Genomic DNA, 21,448 nt, shown 5'->3' with positions numbered 1-21,448 from the left:
TGGGCCCAAAGGCCTAACCGTTTAAACAAAACAAAGGGGATTTAAGGGATTTAAGGAACCCAGAAGGAAGTTATGCTAAGTAGGATACTAATGGGAAGGGTACTATCAACAACTACCTAAAACTGACTAAAAAAAAGTAGAAATTTAAGAAATATTTAAATCCAACCTGAAGAGCCGGTAAGAAATGTACCTCGCAGCTGAAGCAGCAAACGAGATCTGGGTAGTTAGCGCCTAGCATTGTGGGATATAGGGTAGCCTCGGGCCGGTAAAGATAGCTCTCGAGCTTTAGTATAGGCCGAGTTGGAGCCGAGGATCGGCTCCGAACCCATCCAGCAAGAATGAAGGCGAGATTGAAAACTTAACATTGATCATTTTCACATGCCACCTAGGAGCACTGTCTGGGTGGGCTGCTCACTTGCACAGTGGGCACTTGACAACTAGCAGGGGGGTTGAATTCTGAGTTGCTGGAAGTAGGATGTTGACAGTTCATGGCATTAATCTTTTGTAATAAGTGCCTGGCAAGTATTTGTTTAATTATAAGGCAGGTATTTTCCTATGCTTCAGGAAGTGTTGCTCTCTTGAGCTCTTTAGATTATATTGTTTTGATAGTACTAATGGTAAATTTAAATGACTGTATTAGTAAGTGAAGACTGGGATCATAAATCAGATCTTTAAGTTGGTATCTTTATAGCACATTCTTGTTTTTCATAGAGTGATAGGTTCCAAGCTTGTCACTTTGTCAGTAATACACTGCCCTTGTTTTTCTTTGTGAAGTGCTGATGCTGGCTGGCCTGTTTTTGGTGTAAGGGGGTACTCAAATCTGCTCCAGTGCCAGCACCTGCTGGAGGGGAGAGAGGTACGTAATATGAAGTGTATGCGCAGAATAGCTTTTGTGGGATATGTGTGGAAATCCACATACTCAAAGGGAAGGTGTTTCTAGGGATAGTGCATGAGACTGGGTAAGGCTGGACAATAAAATTGGCATGCTTGCTTTGGATTTTGCAGCATCATGACCTGCATTTCCCTCAGGGATTGGTAATAAATTAGTATATTCACAGTCCAGAGATAACCAGGGGTCATGTGGGAACCTACCTTGAAGGTATGCGTTGTGAGGCAATTGCAGATTCAGGGTTGTTGTGCATGTTGCATCAGTCTAGTAGTTGGTAGAGAGGGCTCAGTCATTGAGCTGTGGGCAAGATACTTCTTGTGGTCGAGGGTTTGAGTCCCTCATTCCCCTTTTGCCTTCTTTCTGCCTTTGAGCAAGTCACTTAACCAACCAGTGCTTTGTGGCAATTGAGAATACGGGGTAGGCTCCTTAATGGTCTTCTGGAGTGCATTCCTGCTAAATATGTAATTTTATTATAATTGACTACAATTGCCAATCCATATCTAATGCAACAATGGTTTAGGAGAAGTGAATTAAACTAAAGATGAAAGGTTAATATTGGTTGCCCAGGATAGTGGACTATGCACACATTGGTTTAAAAAATCCATTGAACATGTCAGCGAAACAGACAAATGCTGGTTTTGTAAAACAGAATTGGAAACAGTCACACATCTTGTTGCTGTGTGTGATACACTAATGGAGAAGGGCTGTGTACTGAAAGGCATAATAATGTGGCAAGACTTGGCAGTTGTACAAACATTATAATACTGAGGTAGCTGAGAAGCATTGGAAACATGAACCACAAAGCATTATACAAAATGATGACGTTTATATAGATAGGTCACCCATTACCAACAGTTCAAACAAACAGATGCAAGAAAACCAGATATAGTAGTCCATATAATAGAAGACAAAGCAGCTTAGATCATTAAAATTGCTATACCCAGTGATTACAGTGTTTTACATACAAAGAGACATAAAGTCAAAAAATACCATGATTTGCAGACAGAAATGAAGGCAATTTGGAAGAAAGATACTCAGACAGTCCTAATAGTAGTAGGAGCAATGGGTCTTTTTTATAATCATACTTAGATATGTTACTGATACATGTTACTCCATAAGAATTGCAGGAGGAGTCAATTCTGGAAACATTACGTGTGCTGCAAAGAGCTCTTGTGGTTAACATCAAAGACTGAAACAATAATAATTTCATGAATCATACTTTGACTTAGGAATGTGGTCCATTCCCATCATGGTATTAGAAACCCTAAAGTCTTGGAGAAATTAAAAAAAGACAGAGGCAATAACCAAAGAAGCTGATAGGCTGGGATCTTACTTTGCAACTATATTGTTGCCAGTAATATAAAGATTATTTATCTAGACTAAAGATCAAATCACTTCATTAAAATGAAGTCCTATAGTAGATAATAACAGAATATACAATCTATCAAAGCAATTCATTAGGACAGCATTTTTAGGAGGCGAAAAAAAAACACAATGTAGGGTGCTTAGCATAATATGTTTAGTGAGCAGATTATGGTGGTTACTGGAAGTAACAGAGTGACTCTGAGCGACTGGAGTATAGTTGCCCTTGTGAGTTTGGTATACTGATAAAAGGGGCTTTGGAACAGAATATTCAGCAGGTTAACAAGCTTGAATAAATAAGCAAGTAAGTAAATACATAAATAAAGACAATTCATGTAGTGATCTACAAGTGCAAAACCATGCAAGGCACTATAATGAGGAAGCAAAAGACAGCTCTGAGTGTGAATGCTGTTAGTAGGGAATGGGGATTATAGACGTGTGTAACAAAGAAGGTTGGGTGGAATCACAACACTTCTGAAACAAGAAATGAGATGGAACAATGGTGTTTGTTATGGGAGGGTAGGACAAATGCTGTCTGTTACTTGCATAATTCTCAGGTTTTTGTCTCCAACATGGGGACTAATATCTGTCATAATGTGGCACAAATGGACAAAACAAGGAACAGCCCCAGATGCTTGGATTCATTTTACATTTCTGACACTTACAGTGCAATAAAAAAGGGGGGGGGGTACTACATTCCAAGGGGTGGTAACCATCAGGTGAGTTATTAAACCAAGGTGCCTTAGTTGCTGATAGCTTCTGTGGATGTGAAATAAATCCTGTGGGATCCCAGCCAAATTTACCCTAGTCAATGTGAATACCACAACAGGTCTCCTCTGACAGGAAGCCACTGAACAACTGGGACTAACATGGTCAATAAATAAATACACAAATAAAACTTTCTAATAACTTCTGATAGGAAGCTCATGGCATAGTTAACATTTTACTATATACTTACAACATTTATTTTTGTTGAATTAGTGTAATTCAAAATTATGTGTAATGGATTTCTGCACCTCTGTGAATGCCTTATTTTCTTGCAAAGCAATCTTATGCATTGGCCTTTGCAATTTCCTCCTGAGTTTTGGTAATGATGATATGATATTCATTCAATAAAACATGCCATCACAATTACTGTAACTGGGTTCTTTGCCTGAGTACTAGTTCTGCCCTTCTTGCTAATAAATTTAATATGCAAATAAATAGCATCAATTGTCTCAATTAATGTTATATACAAATTGCTGCATAAAACAAGCCCCCTCCAAACTTACCACTTTCCAAATCAAAACCCACAACAGCATCCTGAACAGAATTATCACAAACTGACTGGCAAGCTTTTCGCCTAAAATTCAGACCATTCCAACCTTACAGCAAACCTAACAGCCACATTCCTCAATCTAAAGGACAAATATTTCCCTAGAGTTACCTGACTACACAGACACACACATAATAAATGGGCTCACAAGTGGACTTGAAGCCTTATTCAAAATGAAAAATGAAGCCAGACACAAATGGAATAGCTATCCATCTCCAAAACCAGGGATAAATTTACATCCCTCAGAAAACTATCCAAGCAAGCCATCAGAATGCATAAAGCTAACTTCCTTCACTCCACTCAAACTTCACTGGTATAAACCCTGAAAACTTTTTATCAAAGGCTCTGAATACAAATTATGAAACAGAGCAGGTACATATAATGAACATAAAATAAAACAGCAGTTTCTGTATCTGTACTACTATTTTCATCAATGGCTTCAAAGGATGCAGTCCTTGTAACACCCTTCCACAGAGAGATATTATTCTAACACTGTCTGGCACCTTACAAGAGTATACTTCCTTATGGAATTCCCTCCCCTCTCCTCTCCACACAGCACATAACCCCCCACCACAGTAAACAAACCAATACCCTCCCGATTTACCCTGACTTTCTGCTTCACAAAAGTAACAGCCAAACAAATTGAGAAATATATTGGCAAAGTCCCAACAAGTATACACATATGTTCATAGGTTCATACTAGTCTATCTGCCCTAGGGCATTTATAAGCCTAGCCAGAATGTGTTTGGCTTTCGCCACCCATTTTAAATTTATTTTGCTATGCCCTTTTTCGAGGTTAGTATACTGTGCCTCTGTCTAACAGTGACACAGAAGTGATACCCGGGGTAAACCTACGATCTCCCATCCACTCATCAAGATTCCTCTTGAAGAGAGTCAATGAGGGACTCTGCCTAACCTGGACTGGGATTTTATTCTAGAGTGAAGGGAGCCTCTGGGTTATGAATCTGTCCCTCCAGCATGTCCTATTTATTTCAGTGCTGAGGTTCAAGTCTCTCGAGTGCGTAGCTCGATGGGATTTGGATTTTCTGAGGTGCAGCATGTCCATTAATTCCGGGTTGGATGTGGCTTTATACGTCAGGCACAGATCGCTTCTGAACAGGCAGTATGCCACTGAGTAGAGCTGGAGTTTCTTTAACTGGGCAGCATATGGCATTTGTTTGAGCCCTTTGATCCTCTTGGTGAGGTACTTTTGGGGTCTTTCCAGTTGCTGCAGGTGTCTGGTAAGGTACATCCCAAAAGGGTCATTGTACTCAATTATGGGCCTGATGAGGGATGAGTAAAGAGGCACGATGACGTCCCCGGATCTAGATGTGAATCCCTTCATGATTAGGTGGGCTATATAAAATGTTTTTCTAACCACTTTGGCCACGTGGTTGTCAAATGAGAGATTGCTATCAACTTGGGTCCCCAGGTCCCTAATTACTTCTTCTGTACTTAATGGATTACCACCTATGTGGTAATTTGGGCACTTTGTTTTTGCCAAAGGGAGTGACTATACACTTTTTGGCATTTAGCTTGAGGCCATGGCTCTGGCACCAGTTGTCTGTTTCTATGAGGCCCTTTTGGAGGATGCTTGTGTTGGCTGGAGAGTTGATTATGGCGCCCAGTTTGCAGTCATCTGCGAACTTGGTCAGCCACAGTCCTTCCGTGTTGGCCTGTACCTCCGAGAAATATATACCGAACAAGAGAGGTCCCAGGACTGAGCCTTGTGGGACACCACTTGTAACTGGTTTGGAGTCTGACATGGCTCCAGCAATTCTAACCATGTGGGTTCTGTCCTTGAGCCAATTTGCAATCCATCTAGTGACATAGGGGTTTATATTTAAGCTGGTGAGCTTATCTATAATGCCCGAGTGGGGTATTGTATCGAAGGCTTTTGCGAGGTCCAGGTAGGCTGTGTGGACCACCTTCCCCCTCGTCAATGGCCTTGGTGACTGTTTCAAAGAAATCAACCAGGTTTAAGAGGCAGGATCTGCCCTTAACAAAGCCGAACTGGGTAGGATCCAGTGTTTGTAGGTCCCCAATATCTTTATTTATGAGGTCCATGATGATCCTTTCCATAGCTTTGCAGACCAAGCTAGTCAGGCTTATGGGGTGATAGTTTCCAGGATCCGTTGAGGCACCACCTTTATGGAGAGGGACCACTGTTGCTGTACGCCACTCTTTGGGCACATATCCTGTAGTAAGGCTGAGATTGAACAGTAGTTTTATGTTTGGGTTTAGCTCTTCTTGGAGTTCATGTAGGAAGCAGCCTGGGACACAGTCTGGTCCCATTGATGCCGTGTTTTTTGCTTTTGAGAGGGCGGCTCTTACCTGAGCATCTGAGATGTCAGGGGGGCAGCACTCTGCTGGGATAGATATTTGCCCTTTTGGTGGGGGGGGTTTGCGCTGAACCTGTCAGCTAGGATGTTGGCAATGTCTGTGGGTTTGGTGTATTTTTTGTCATTTTGGACTAATTCTGAGCATATCTGGGAATTACCACCCAGGTTCCTAACATAACTAAAGAAAGCCTTGTGATTATCCTTAGTGTCCTGTGCAATTTTTCTCTCGAAGCTGGCCTTAGACAATTTTATGTGTGCCCGTAGTTTTTTGCTAATACTGATCAGTGATGCCTTCCCTTTCTGGGATTTTGCTCTATCATTTAGTAGCTTCCTCCTTCTATTGTATAGTTTGTTTATGGCTGGGGTCCACCAGACAGGACGTCTGCCTTTGGAGGATTGGGTCTTGGTTTTATTTGGGATCGCATGATCCATGCATTCCTGAAGGTGTTCATAGAATGCGTTTATAAAGGATTCTGCGGTCTGGGCCATATTTTCCACAGGCCCAGGGGCTTTGAAGGATTCCACCTCAGTTTTGAGGAGTGTGAAATTTGCTTTAGAGAAGTTTTTCACTGTGGTTTTCTGGGCAGGGGGTGGGATCGGGATGTGAATATCCAGTGAGATTAGTTTATGGTCTGATCTTACCAGTGAGGGATACAATTCTGGTCTGGAGCATAGAGTCCCCATGTTGGTGATGATCAGGTCCAGTATGTTTTCCCCTCTTGTGGGAGTGGTAACAAGTTGTTCCATAGCATTTGAGTTTATAAATTCTAGGAACCTTTGGGCTAGGGTGTTGGAGCAAGAGTAATGCTCCCAGTCTATGTTTGGGTAGTTGAAGTCGCCCAATATAATGGTGTTTGGAGAGACCTTCATATTTTCCAGTGTTCTCAGGAAGGCTGAGTGGGGTTCCTGGGTTTGGGAGGGTGGTCTGTAGCAGGCTATAAACTGGAAGGCAGTTTTACCCACTGTTAGTTGCACATGGATAGTCACTGATGCTTCGTGCTTTGCCACCAACCTGGAGGTGTGGGTATCTTTGATGAATATCGATACTCCCCCTCCTTTTGTGGTTCGATCCAAGTTTTGGGGCCAAAAAGCATGGTATGAGGTATAACCTGGTAGTGCTGGGGTGCTCTCGGGAGCCCTGAACCAGGTTTCTGTTACTGCACAGATATCAATGTTCTCCATGCTAAGGAGAGTTTCGAGTGCATCTTGAGGTTTAGACTTCTGGCGTTGAGTAGCATTACTCTTAGTTTCTTATCCCTTGTGATACCTATGGAGGTGGGTTTGTCTTTTGAGCCTTGCCTTAAAAAGGCACTATGGGGGTAGCAAGAGCCTTTGCCAATATCCGAAAGCCCAGTGGTGACAGGTGCAAGCCGTCCCTAGCGAAGCATCGTGGCTTGTCGAGCATATCATCCCAAGCTGACAGGCATTGGATCCCCTTTGAATGACACCAGTACTTAAGCCAATTGTTGAAATTGATCATCTTGTCTTCATACTGTGGCATCATTCTTGATGAGGGTAAGATGCTACTCAAGGTCAGGGTCATACTGGCCTGGGCTACATGCTCAGAGAGCTCCTTTATGTCTCTTTTCATGTAGTCCAGGGAGGTACGTCTCAGGTAATTTACACCAGCATGGACAATGACTGAGTCATATTTGTACTTGCCTTGGAGTGACCTGAGTGCTTGTGTTATGTGGCGGATCCTAGCGCCCAACAGGCTGCTCACCATGACCCTCTCCTTGTTCAGCCTGGTGAGCGGGACGTCAGTGTGCCTGACGATAGAGTCACCTATTACAAGTGTATCAGGTGTGTTGTTTAGTCTTAAGGGCTGTGACTGTTCGGCACACTGGCTTTGTGAGATATGTGTTGCACGTGTTTTGTTTTGGGGTAGCGGCTGCTTGGGTGTCTGCTTTGGAGGTCTCTGCTGCTTCGGCAGATCTTTATTTAGAGCCTCCGAGTATGTTTTTGTGTGATTATGTGTTTGGTTTGCTGTCGTGATAGGTCTATGTGAGACTGGAATTGTAGTGAGTGTGGTTTCCTTCTCCTCCAGACTGGTTATGCCAGTACTGAGTTGAGAGAGCTTAGCCTCCAGTTTGGCTATATGGTTGCATCTCTCACATGTGTTGGAATTTGTTGGGAGGAGGAGAGGGTTGTCTGTGTACATGAGGCAGTTGTAACATTGCCTCAAGATTCCCAGATTCACCAGCTGGACCGGAGAGGAGATTGACAACTCACCTTTGGACATGCTAGAATAATATTGGGAATTCCTTAATAATTGAAAACCAGGGCCAGTGGGGAGTGAGGGTGTAGTGCTTTTAATTTTTAGTGTTGACTTATATAATTGCTTTAGTGAGCAAGTGCCAGGTAACTTAAGTGCAATGTGTTACAGGTAACTTAAATGCAAAAACGACAAACAGTAACTTTCTTTCAAGTGAAACAAGGAAATAAGTACAGTAAGCAATGCAGATTTCACTAGTGATCCACAGAAGCGCTGAGAAGCTGCGTATTAGGTGGAATTAGCGTTCCAGGGAAATAACAAGCGAACAAACAACAAGCATATAAACAAAGCTAGATTCAGCAGGCCTGGATCTAGTCTATGCTACAGCAAACAAGGTGTACCAATTTCAGTAAGATACAGTTCAAATATTCAGGCACTATAAACCTTTAACCAGAAATTCCCAGCTCAGAAGGGCAGAGTCCAGACTCTTCTCCCACAAGAGTGCAGACCACGAACCTTCTTAATGTAAAATAACTCACCTGAAGCCCAAGTGCTTAAACCAGAACTAATACACTTTAAGAATAACAGACACTGGGCTCTCAATCAGCAGTTCCCAACTTAGAAGGATGAAAGCTACCTGTCCTGCCACCACAGTGCATGCCACAAACCTTCCTAATGTATAACAACTGGTCTGAAGCCCAAGTGCTTAATCCAAAAGACTTAGAATGATAGCTACACTTTAATCAAGTTACTACCAAGGCACAGATGGCCTTCTGCCTCGCTTTATTGTGCTATCAGAAAAGCATATGCTTCCCACCTTAACCATCTATACAACCTTTATCTCTGCTCCAACAGAATTCCTACAGTGTGGAAAAAAGCAATAATAAAACCCAAACCTATGCAATCTAGACCTAAAACGCACAAAGATTTTAGGCTCCAAAGACTTTCAATCATAAAAATATTCTTTATACAACTTGCAGAAAATAGCAAAAAATACATCACTTTTTGACATATTAGCATGTCTTCTGAGTGAGATATAATACCATAACAGCCCTACACACACACACACACACACACACACACACACACACACACACACACACACACACACACACACACACACACACACACACACACACACACACCAATGATATACTCAAAACAGGGACAAGAGACTTTTAAAAGGTATTATATTCATTATCCTGACTAAAGCCTTTGACATGTTGGACTATCATGTTTTATTCAACTCCCTTATCTCAGCTGAAATCAGTCAAGACTATCTTTCATAGGTTCATAGGTGTTTGTCTTACAAACACAAGGTGCAGGGTTTGAGTCTCACAAGGGATAATTGGCTAGGCTTAAAAATGGCTCGCAAGAGCAGTTAGCCTAATACTAATCTATGAATCTATGAATCATAGGTAGGTAGTAGGCTATTGGCCCTAGGGCCTATATAAGCCTAGCCAAAAAGGTACCCTGGCTTTTGCCACCCAAGAAAATAATTTTCCTGTGCCCCTGTCGAGCAGAGCCACAGAGGTGATCCCTGGGGTGAATTTCCTATTTCACATCCAGTCATCAAGATTTTTCTTGAAAAGTGCTAATGAGGAGCTTTGTTTGATATAGATGGCTAGTTTGTTCCAGAGTATGGGAAGTCTCTGGGACAGGAATCCATCCCTCCAGCATGTTCTGTTTATTGTAGTGACAAGGTTTAGGTCCCTAGAGCGTCTAGCTCAGAGAGATTGGGATTACTTTAAGTGGAGCATGTCCAACAGCTCTGGGTTTGACATAGCTTTGTATATTAGGCAGAGATCACCTCTGAGTAGGCGATATGCGATGGAGTAAAGCTGGAGTTTTTTGAGATGGTCTGCATAGGGCATCTGTTTGAGGCCGGTAATCCTCTTTGTGAGGTATTTATGCAGCCTTTCCAGTTGTTGTAGATGTCTTGTGAGGTACATACCAAAAGGGGCGTTGTACTCTATAATGGGTCTAATGAGTGATGAGTAGAGGGGAACAATAACCTCTTTTTTTCTGGATGAGAAACCTTTTGTGATGAGGTGTGCCATGTAGAAGGATTTCCTGACTACTGTGGCAATGTGATTATCAAAGGAGAGACTACTGTCCACCTGTGCCCCAAGGTCACTTATCACACTTTTGGTGTTAAGTAAACTACCACCTATGTGGTAGCTCATGGGTACATAGTTTTTACCAAAGGGGATGACAATGCACTTTTTGGCATTGAGCTTCAGGCCATGGCTTTGACACTAGGCATCTGTCTCCGTGAGGCCCTTTTATAGGCTGTCCATATTGTTAGGAGTTTTGATTATGGCTCCTAGTTTGCAGTCATCTGTGAACTTCATTAGCTAAAGACCTTCTGTGTCAGCCTGTACTTCAGAAAAATAGATACCAAACAGGAGAAGACCCAGGACTGAACCCTGTGGTACTCAACTTGTCACTGGTCTGAAGTCAGATTTGGTGTCTGCTACTTTCACAGTGTGGATGCTGTCAGTGAGCCAATTGGCAACCCATCTTCTGACATAGGGATTTATACCTAGTTTAGTGAGTTTATCTATAATTCCAGAGTGAGGGATGGTGTCAAAAGCCTTGGCAAGATCTAGATAGGCTGTGTGAACCACCTTACCCTCATCTACAGCTTTGGTGACTGCTTCAAAGAAGTCTGTCAGGTTTAGGAGACATGATCTGCCTTTTACAAACCCGAAATGGGTGGGGTAAAGAGTTTGGAGATTACTAATGTCTTTGTGTACAAGATCCATGATGATATGTTCTATGGCCTTGCAGACCAGGCTCATTAGGCTAATGGGGCGGTAGTTCCCGGGGTCTGTGGTGGCTCCCCCTTTGTGTAGTGGGATAACTATCACTGTGTGCCATTCAGTGGGCACAAAGCCTGAGGTGAGGCTATGAGTGAACATGGTGCTTAGGTGGGGTGCCAGTTCATTCTGCAGTTCGTGTAGAACGCAGCCTGTGATGTTGTCTGTTCCCATGGATGCTGTGTTCTTGGCTTTGGAGAGTGTGGTTTTTAGCTGTGCAGCCATGATTACAGGAACTTTGCATTCTTCCGGTATAGAGATGGGCCCTTTAGGGGATGAGAGAGGGTAAAGTTAGCACTGAACCTATCTGCCAGGATGTTGGCAATATCAGTTGGTTCTGTATATTTAGTGCCATTGTGCTGTAACGCAGAGCAGATCTGAGTGTTGCCATTAAGATTCTTGACATAGCTATAGAATGCTTTGTGGTTGTCTTTAGAATCAGTGGCAATTTTGTTTTTGTAACTAGCTTTGGAGGATTTTATGAGAGATCTCAGATTCTTACTGAGGCTGACCAAGGAGTTCCTCCAATCATGGGATTTTACTCTTTTTTGCAACAGTTTCTTTCTTCTATTGTAGAGTTTTTTTATGGCAGAGGATCACCAGACTAGCTTCCTTTTTTTGGAGGATAGCATCTTGGTTCTCTTAAGGATAGCACTCATGTAAGTGCTTATAAAGTGCATTTGTATAGGATTCAGCTGTTGTACCCTCTATTGTCTGTCTGCATGGGTGTCGTGAAGTTTGCCACTTCTGTCTTAAGAAGCGTGAAGTTGGCTTTGGAGAAATATTTTACAGTGGTTTCCCTAATGGGGTCTGGGGGCGGGATGTGGATGTCTAGGATGATTAGCTTGTGGTCGGATCAAGGAATTGACCTCTGGTGTGGAACACCGGTCGCCCATGTTGGTAATGACCAGGTCTAGGATATTGCTTCCCCTGGTGGGGTGTGGATAAGTTGATCCAAGGCATTGGAATTTATGAATTCTAAAAAATGTTGAGTAAAAGAGTTGATACATGAGTAGTTTTCCCAGTTAATGATGGGGTAGTTGAAATCACCCATTATTAGGGTGTTGGGTTGTACCCTAATATTTTCCAGTGTATCAAGAAATGAGGAGTTCGAATCCTGGGTCATAGTGGGGGATCTGTAGCAAGTTACAATTTTGATTGCAGTCTTGCCCAGAGTTAGTTGCACTTGGATAATCTCGGATGTATTATGCTGAGCAACTAGCCTGGAGGTGTGGATATCCTTAATGAATATGGACATGCCTCCGCCTTTAGTGTTTCGGTCCAGGTTAGGTGGCCTAAAGGTGTGGTATGAATTATAGCCTGGTAATGCAGGGGTGCTCTCTGGTGCCTTGAACCAGGTCTCTGTCACTGCAGAGATGTCAATGTTCTCCATTTTAAGGAGTGCCTCGAGTGAATGCATTTTGAGGTTTACACTTCTAGCATTGAGTAGCATTACCCTCAGATTTTGCTTGCTTGTACCTGTTAAGGTGATGAATTTGTCATTTGAACCTTGCCTAAAAAAGGCACTATAGGGGTGGCAAGAGCCTTAGCAAGTATCCGGAATCCCAAGGGTGACAGGTGCAGGCCATCTCCGGAAAAACATCGTGGTCTGTCGATCATGTCATCCCAGGCAGACAGATACTGGATCCCCTTAGAATGACACCAGAAGCTTAGCCAATTGTTGAAGTCAATAATTTTGTCCTTGTACTGTGGTATCATTCTGGGTGATAGCACGATGCTACTCAGGGCTAGGGTCATACCTGCCTGGGCTACAAGATCGGAGAGCTCCTCCATGTCTCTTTTCATGTAGTCCAGGGAGGTACATCTCAGGTCATTCACACCAACATGGACAATGACAGAGTAATATTTGTACTTGTTGTGGAGTGACCTGAGTGCATGCGTTATGTGGTGGATCCTGGCACCCGATAGACAGCTGACAGTAACTTTCTCCTTGTTTAGCCTGGTGAGTGGAACATCAGTGTGCCTGACTATAGAGTCACCAGTGACTAGAGTGTTGGGTACATTGCTATGCCTTATGGGCTGTGGTTGAGTGGCACACTGAGTTTGTGGGCTATGTGTCATTTGGGTTGTGTTTGGGGGTTGGAGGTTGCTTGCGTTTCTGCTTTGGAGCTCTCTGTTGCTTAAGCAGACTTTTATTGAGAGCCTCTGCAAATATAGTTGTGTGTTTCATGTTTCTATGTGTGTGTTTTGGTGGTGTAGGTTTTGAGGGACTATGTGATGAGTGTGGTGTGGCGCAAGTGTTTACCTTCTCCTCTTGACTGTCTAGTCCAGTCTTGGGTGAAGAGAGCTTTATTTCCAGTTTGGCTAAATAAGTGCATCTCTCACAGGTTGTAGTGTTGGGTGGTAGGAGGAGAGGGTTGTCTGTGTACATGAGGCAATTGCTGCATTGCCCCAAGATGCCCAGATTCATCAGGTAGACAGGAGAAAACACTAGGAGCTGACCCTTAGACATGCCTGGATAGGTGCTTATTTATTAAGTACTAAAAACTGTTTTCCCTAGACAAGTTAGTAAAGTTGAGTGCTGTAGTAATTTGTATCTTATTTAGCACTTACAACGAGTTCTGAACAAGTGCTGAGCTCAAAGAAACATATTTTAGTGCTAAAACTAAAAAACTGGCTAGTTCTAATGGAAAATGTGAAGAGCAGTCTTTATGGTGCCAGGAATAGTTTAACCCTAGCTAAGCGGCGATGCATAAAGTGCATTTTTTTTTTTAATATAACAGTAGCAAATGAGCAATCTGATTTAAACAAATTAACCAATTAACCAATAAAAAGCTAAAAACTGAGCCCCATTCCAGCAGTCTTCGATCAGACAAGTTCTAACAGCACACTCCTACCACTAGGGTGCAGGGGAACCTTCTCCAAATAAAGATGGTCTGGATTAGATAGAGATTATTCCTGGACAAAAAAGGGCCTCAAGAATCCATCTAATCTTCCCATTTATTAATCATTTACATGCAGTGTTACTGTTAGCCACTTTACTTGCCCAGAGTGCAGCCCTTGGTCAATGCCTATAATGCCAGGAGCAAATGTAATGTGATAACAAATATATTAATTTAACAGCAAGAGGTGTTGCTCTTAATACTTCTGTCCATTATATACAGATCATAGCTCATAATATAAATAAATATCATGCAAAAAGGATAATGTTTACTCCACTTTCCAGAAAGTGTGTAGAGTAGTGGGGGGGGGTATCAAAGGGAGCAGGCAGATCTCTTATGGTAAATTTGGGGGAAAAAGAGAGAGGCAGAGTAGGGAAGATGGATGTCTGAGGCAGATCATGTCACTGCAATGGTATACGATTAGGGCATAACTGACTAATATGGAACATTACTTGTAAATAGAGGGGCAGGTAATGCTTATTTATTTGAACTGTTAACTATGGTTAGATATGTTTTATGCCAGCATTTACTTATTTATTGATATTTGTTAACTACATAGGTGGACTGATCCAGGGAACCTTTTCGGCTAATTGCCAGTTAATGAAAACAATAGTTCAGCTGTAGAAACCGCTGTTTTATTTTACTTTCATTATATGTATCTGCTCTTTATCATAATTTGTATTCAGAGCCTTTTATAAATAGTTCCATAGCTATAAGATTTAATTGGAATGTATAAATAAAATAATAAAATTTGGTGCAGGTGCCCATTTATTGTAATTCTATGCATTTACAGTGGGAGTTACCTTCTAGGTTGCTGGGGATGGGTCATAAAATGTATATGACCCGTACTGGTCTCTGAACCTGCCTGGAAATGAATGGATGTGGCATGCAAGTATAAATGCTTTTTTGGACAGTTTATGCTTTCATGAATAGAAATGTTTGTCAGAAATAGTATACAGTTTACAATCCGTTATTTGACCTATTGGAGTAAGAAATTACTCCATAAGTATGTAAATAGAGGTTCCATTCCTTATTATCTACTGATTCAATTGTTAAATAATAAGCCAAATAAATAATAGCTAAACATGTACCAGATGGAGTTTTTACCATGGAAAACCTTCATTTCATTCTGCAGTGTTGTAGGCTGAACCTTTGAAAATATAAATATCATTCACTGGCATTAAGATAATGTGCACAAATTAGGTGTAGATTACTCTGAGAATAGAACAGAGGATAGTGTGACATGCACATGTACTTCATGACAGGATAATATTCACAAACTATGTAAAGTCAGCAACAGTTTGCAGCAAAATCCTAAAGCAAATGTCTCAACTTAATTATTTGTTCTAAACAGCAGTCTGCTTTGCTTGAGAGAAAGATAATTTTTGAAATTATAATCTTGAAAAGATGGACTCAAACAGAGAGAATCCAAAAAAGCAGTGGAAAACAGAATCAAGTATAGAGGTGGCCAGAAACAGGTGTCTACTGTTTTCCTGGGTCTGCTTCACCCTGTCAAAGGCCAACAATAACAAAGCTGATATTATCGGCACCAAAATGTCGAAAGCAAAAATCATTGCATGTGTAAACAGAACTCTCCGTAAGGGGAGATTTCCATTTACTGCAATGTAGTGCGATCTCGGAGTTGGTATATTTAAGTAGCGGAGGGCGTGGGGAGTGCAAGGGGGCTTGCCCCCCTGCATAGAGCAATTTGTGTTGTGTTTGGGTGTTTTTTTTTTTTTTTGTGTGTGTTCGATGTTCGGGGGTTTCAACATTTTCGTGTCGATTATTAAGCTGTTGACAGTTTGAGTTTTCGACAGCGTAATATAAATGCGTTTTCCTGATCCTGGGAGATGAACAAATAGAGAGTCTCATGCTGGGTAGATCTGCCAATTCTTATTTACCATCATACTCAGTGCAACTGGTTTGGTCAACTTTCTTTCTTTTTTTTTCAATAATTTTTATTTATTCTTTACATCAAACCGAGCAGTAAATTACAAATATCACATACAGGAAGACCATATGAATATTAAGCAATTGTTATACATTGAAAGAAATGCAAAAGTAGGTTGATTAATCAAACAATACTATTTACACTATATACAATAGATGCTTTCACAATTCCGTCTAGCAAGACAAGGAGGAAGAAATAGGTTGTTTTACAAGAGTTATTAAAAGTACAATATAAAGAGAAAAAGGAAAATTACTTGTAGGTGTTAGGGGTATATGATGTTGTATAAGAGCTCTTAGTCATAATAAAGTATGGGCTTTATTGTTGTTTATGCAAGAATAATATTATAGATCTGTTCCCATAACTTCCTAAATTTGATATTTTTGTCCCTTTTATTAATTATTATTTTTTGGGCTAATAAATGTTTGATCGCCATTAATCTGAAGTTCTAAGAGTTGTTAGTTGAGTTAAGCCAGTTGGTCGCTATACAGAGTTTCATTAAGAGATTAATTAGGGTAATTGCTTGTTTTTGGGGGATATTATTTGGAAGGATATATAGTAAAGTAAACTTTTTCTGGAGCTGTAAATGTGTATTTAAACTTTGGAATTCCCTTAAATTTCAATTACAAAAAAACGGTTTGGTCAACTTTCTATTTACAAAATGTTACTTTGCTGTTAGTAGCTCACTGATGCTTATTTATTAGATTGCATGACACTTGTTTTGAGCTATGAAATACAGAATCATATAATAATAAACACACGTCAGAATGCAGAATCCCAATAAGCAAAAAGAAAAAAAAAACAATGTATACAGGGGATGTGCATCTCCCAAAAATATATGAATTTCACAGCTTTGTGTGGAATACAGAAACTTGGCAATCAAGACTGCTACGCTCCAGTGCCTATATTAGATGAGACTCAGCAATTCAGAAAGAGGTCGCCAAACCATACATCTCAAGTGTACAGATTTTCACAGAATGAGCAGATTTTTTGCCTTATATTTCTGGTCTGTTCCTCATAAAATTTGTGATTTTCTGGATTTTTGTGGCAAATCAGTGAAGCTTCAATTTACTAAATAATGACAGTCATTTGAGTTTCAGACTTTATATCCGTCAGAAAATGCATGTTAATCTTATTCTTTTGGCTGCTCCCATTAGGGGTCGCCACAGCGGATCATCTGTTTCCATTTCTTCCTGTCCTCTGCATCTTGCTCTGTCACACCAACTACCTGCATGTCCTCTCTCACCACATCCATAAACCTTATCTTAGGCCTTCCTCTTTTCCTGTTACCTGGCAGTTTCATCCTTAGCATCTTTTTCCCAATATACTCTGCATCCCTCCTCAGCACATGTCCACACCAATGTAATCTTGCCTCTCTGGCTTTGTCTCCAAACTGGGCTGACCCTCTAATATACTTATCCTAATCCTGTCCACCCTCGACACACCCAGTGCAAAACTTAACATCTTTAACTCTGCCATGTCCAGCTCTGACTCCTGCCTTTTTATCACTGCCACTGTCTCCAACCCATATAACATAACTGGTCTCACTATCTTCTTGTAGACCTTCCCTTTCACTCTTACTGGTACTTGTCTGTCACAAATCACTCCTGACACTCTTCTCCACCCACTCCATCCTGCCTGTACTCTCTTCTTCACCTCTCTTCCACACTCACCATTACTCTGAACTTTTGATCCCAAGTATTTAAACTCATCCACCTTCGCCACCTCTACTCCCTGCATCCTCACCATTCCTCTATCCTCCCTCTCATTCACACACATATATTCTGTCCTGCTGACCTTCATTCCTCTTCTCTCTAGAGCATATCTCCACCTCTCCATGGTCTCCTCCTCCTGTTCCCTACTTTCACTATAGATCACAATGTCATCTGCAAACATCATAGTCCACGGGAGCTCCTGTCTGATCTCGTCTGTCAACCTGTCCATCACCATTTCAAATAAGAAAGGGCTCAGAGCTGATCCTTGATGTAATCCCACCTCCACCTAAAATGCATCTGACACTCCCCCTGCAGACCTCACCGCTGTCACACTATTCATTCCACCACCAGGTCTCCTTGTCCTCCTTCCTCTGTCCAGATGTCACACCAAGCACCTTTCTAGCCGTCTCCCTTACTAGCTCTGCTGTAATTACCCAGCTATTCGGTAACTCTTTACTGCCACTCAGTGCCTGCCTTAACTCTTCCCTGAACGCCACCTCACAATTACCCTTTTTCAATTTCTACCATTTGATCCTTGGTGCTGCCCTCACACTCCTCCTCCTCTTCTTGCTCACCAATGTCATCCTACAAACTACCATCCTATGCTGCCTAACTACACTTTCCCCGACCACCACTTTACAGTCTCCAATCTCCTTCAGACTGGCCCTTCTACATAAGATATTATCCTAATACAAGACCTTTTAGTCTAGCAACTTCCTAACTTTACAAGAACAGCAGTTGAAATTTGTCCCTAATTTTGAGGCTTTATTATTCTTATTATTTCTGGCTTTGTCAAGATTTTTTGTGCTCAGAGATTGAGCCCTATGTACCAAACAGCCCTCCAGATTAATTACGTATGTCAGTACGCTACTTTAAGTCTGACATCAGAAAAGAGTTGTGCTCACTGAAAAGCTTGGTGAATGACCAGTTAACGCATTTCAATTTACTCTACAGGAAATTTAAAAAGTACTGAAATGAAACATATACATAACTGAACAGAAACTGCAGCATCAAAAGTCTCAGTGTACATAGATCCTGAGTTTCTATTTTTTCCTGGAAAAAAAATCAGTAAATCCTCAACCTGCACTCTCTGAGTATTGGAAAAAAAAACAATATTTTTGTGGAATTCTGCATTTTGGGTCACAAAACATTTGCCATAGCCTGCATTTTTTACTAAATTTACTTCTTATAACACTTGTCAGTTTGGTTAATGAGTAGTTCTGCCAGTTTTATTTCTTGCATTTATACAGATGCACTAAAAATTATAATGGAATCATGGTGGATGCACTAAAATCATGGTCAGTTGACTCGTCAACTTGTTATCATGAAATAAAGATTGTTTGATTTCTAGTGTGTGTCCTGTATTACAGTATAGACTGGAAGCTATACTCACCAATAAGAGGTGCACTTCATTGTCTGGAAATTAGTGCAGAGGACTAAGGTTCTGAGCTTTTAACACTGAGCTTTCTATAGTCAAGGGTACAGAGTTTGATTCTTTCTGCCTCCATTTACCTGCTATGTTACTCCGAGCAAGTCACTTAACCAGTTTGTACTCCCAAGGTGCCCTTAAAACAGATGTGTACAGTAGTCGCACACAGTCAAAAAAAGATGTCAGCCAAACCTGCACAACAGTTGAAATTTGGGGTGAGAAAGGATTGAGTCTCTGATAACTTGGAAAAATATTTTTCAGCTGTCTCACATCTCTTAAGTTATAATGGAACATAAGTCTTAAACTACTTGCAAACAAGGCATAGTGATCTATACATAACTATGCTGCACTCAGAAGAGTAGTTTTCAGTGTGCAATACTACAGAGAGGAATAGATTTAATAAATAGTTACAAGTAGAAGACCATAAATTGTCTTTTACAGTATACTGCCCATCACTCAAAGTGAAAAACAATTAAGTTTTTAACTTTCTATCTTATCTGTCTTGACCATCAAGTGTCCCACAGCAGTGATGGTTAGACCTGACCCCTGACTGATTGCTGTGCCACACTGAGTTGTTTGAGCTTTCTTCAGGCAGTTAGTGGCAAGATATTTTCCCTGTGGGTGCATTTGACTGTGGACAAATGTTAGATGTGAAATTCAGCTGGAGAGATGTATGGCTGTTGCAATTTCACTATAGTCACAGATCTGAACACAGCTACAAGCCAATGGCTTCAATAACAAAGTTAATTTGACAGGACAAGTGATGTGTGTTGTGCTTGGTGTACAGTACATGCATGAATATTTGCGGCAGTCTCCTAACATAAATGTGGTTTTGGCACAAAAAATAAGCATAGGCACAAATGTTATGGTCTTTTGGTTTCTGCTTTATATGGGACACACCTAAAGTCCATGGATTAGTTAGCTATTTAACATTTTTTCACTGTCATAGAACATTCAAGGGGGAGCACTATTAACATTTGTTATTACAATAGTTTTTGAAACAGATTTAACAAGACATGCCGTATTTTCTCTGAAACTGGTATGAGCCAAGAAAAGTCAAACTTCTATGAAATTTAGAATGAAATAAGAAATGTTCAATGAATACTGAAAGGATTCATGTCTGGTAAAAACATTCCACCCTGGAGTTAGGATCATAATTGTTGAAGGAGGTGCACAGATGATGTGGAATCAAGTGAGGTGGCATCAGACAATGCGACACCCCAAGCCCCTGTAGAAAATGGGAGAAACGGGGTTGATGATTATGTTGATGATGTTAATTAATTTGACCAATTGTCAGTAACACACACACACACACACACACACACACACACACACACACACACACACACACACACACTCACACATATAGTGTGTGTGTTATGAGTTACCAACAACTGGTCAAAATGTCCCAGTTGTTGATTAGAAAAATAGCCAGTCCAACTGATTTAAAATCAGCTCATCAAACTATCAATAAAAAACTTGGCTCTCTTTATAGGATCAAATAATTCCTCACCCCACTTGCTAGAACAGCAATTGCCCGATCCCAGCTACTATCAACCCTTCTTTATGCCTCACCTCTTTTCTCCAACTTGAACAAAACAGATCTAAATAAATTATTATCCTGCTATAACCAAATTGCCAGATTTGCTGCTGGCACACCCTACCGGACTCACCACTGCCTCAACCTAAATATCTTAGGATGGCTGGAACTGCCTTACCTACTGCAGTTCAATCAACTCATAGTAGCCCATAAAGTTCTTTACTGGCCAGAAAATATGCCTGCACTAAAAAATATAATCATCCCCTACAGTAACAACTGCCCACTCCGCTCATCCACCAGACTCCTAATTCAAACATTCAAATCCAACCACTCTGCTGGTGACTCGCTATTTGCCAACTCTGTTGGTAAAACATGGAACTCACTTCAGCAGATCTGACTTTAGAACCATTGCTAATCTTATTCAAAAACAAACTCAAGAATTACCTCAAAACACACTGGTTATGTCCGTGCTCTAACCCTGACTAGTGTTCTCTCTGTTTCTCGATTTCTTTTGCCTCCATTTTTAGAAATATTTTTTTTTCATACCAGGAAGGGTAAACTGAATAAACTGCCACTCACTGTGTCACTATCCTGAATGTTAATGTGCACATATTAGTACTTGTACTGCTCAAGTCTGCAACATGTATGTAACTACCATTTACTAAAGGTTCTTTATGTGCATGTATGTAACTACCATTTACTAAAAGTTCTTTATGTGCATGTATGTAACTACCATTTACTAAAAGTTCTTTATGTGCATGTATGTAACTACTATTTACTAAAAGTTCTTTATGTGCATGTATGTAACTACCATTTACTAAAAGTTCTTTATGTGCATGTATGTAACTACTATTTACTAAAAGTTCTTTATGTGCATGTATGTAACTACCATTTACTAAAGGTTCTTTATGTGCATGTATGTAACTACTATTTACTAAAAGTTCTTTATGTGCATGTATGTAACTACC

This window comes from Protopterus annectens, chromosome 14.part0, assembly GCF_019279795.1.
Source record: "Protopterus annectens isolate FY-2018-M chromosome 14.part0, PAN1.0, whole genome shotgun sequence".
Taxonomy (NCBI): domain Eukaryota; kingdom Metazoa; phylum Chordata; order Ceratodontiformes; family Protopteridae; genus Protopterus; species Protopterus annectens.
The sequence above is the reverse complement of the archived record's forward strand: the minus strand, read 5'-3'. Positions refer to the sequence as shown.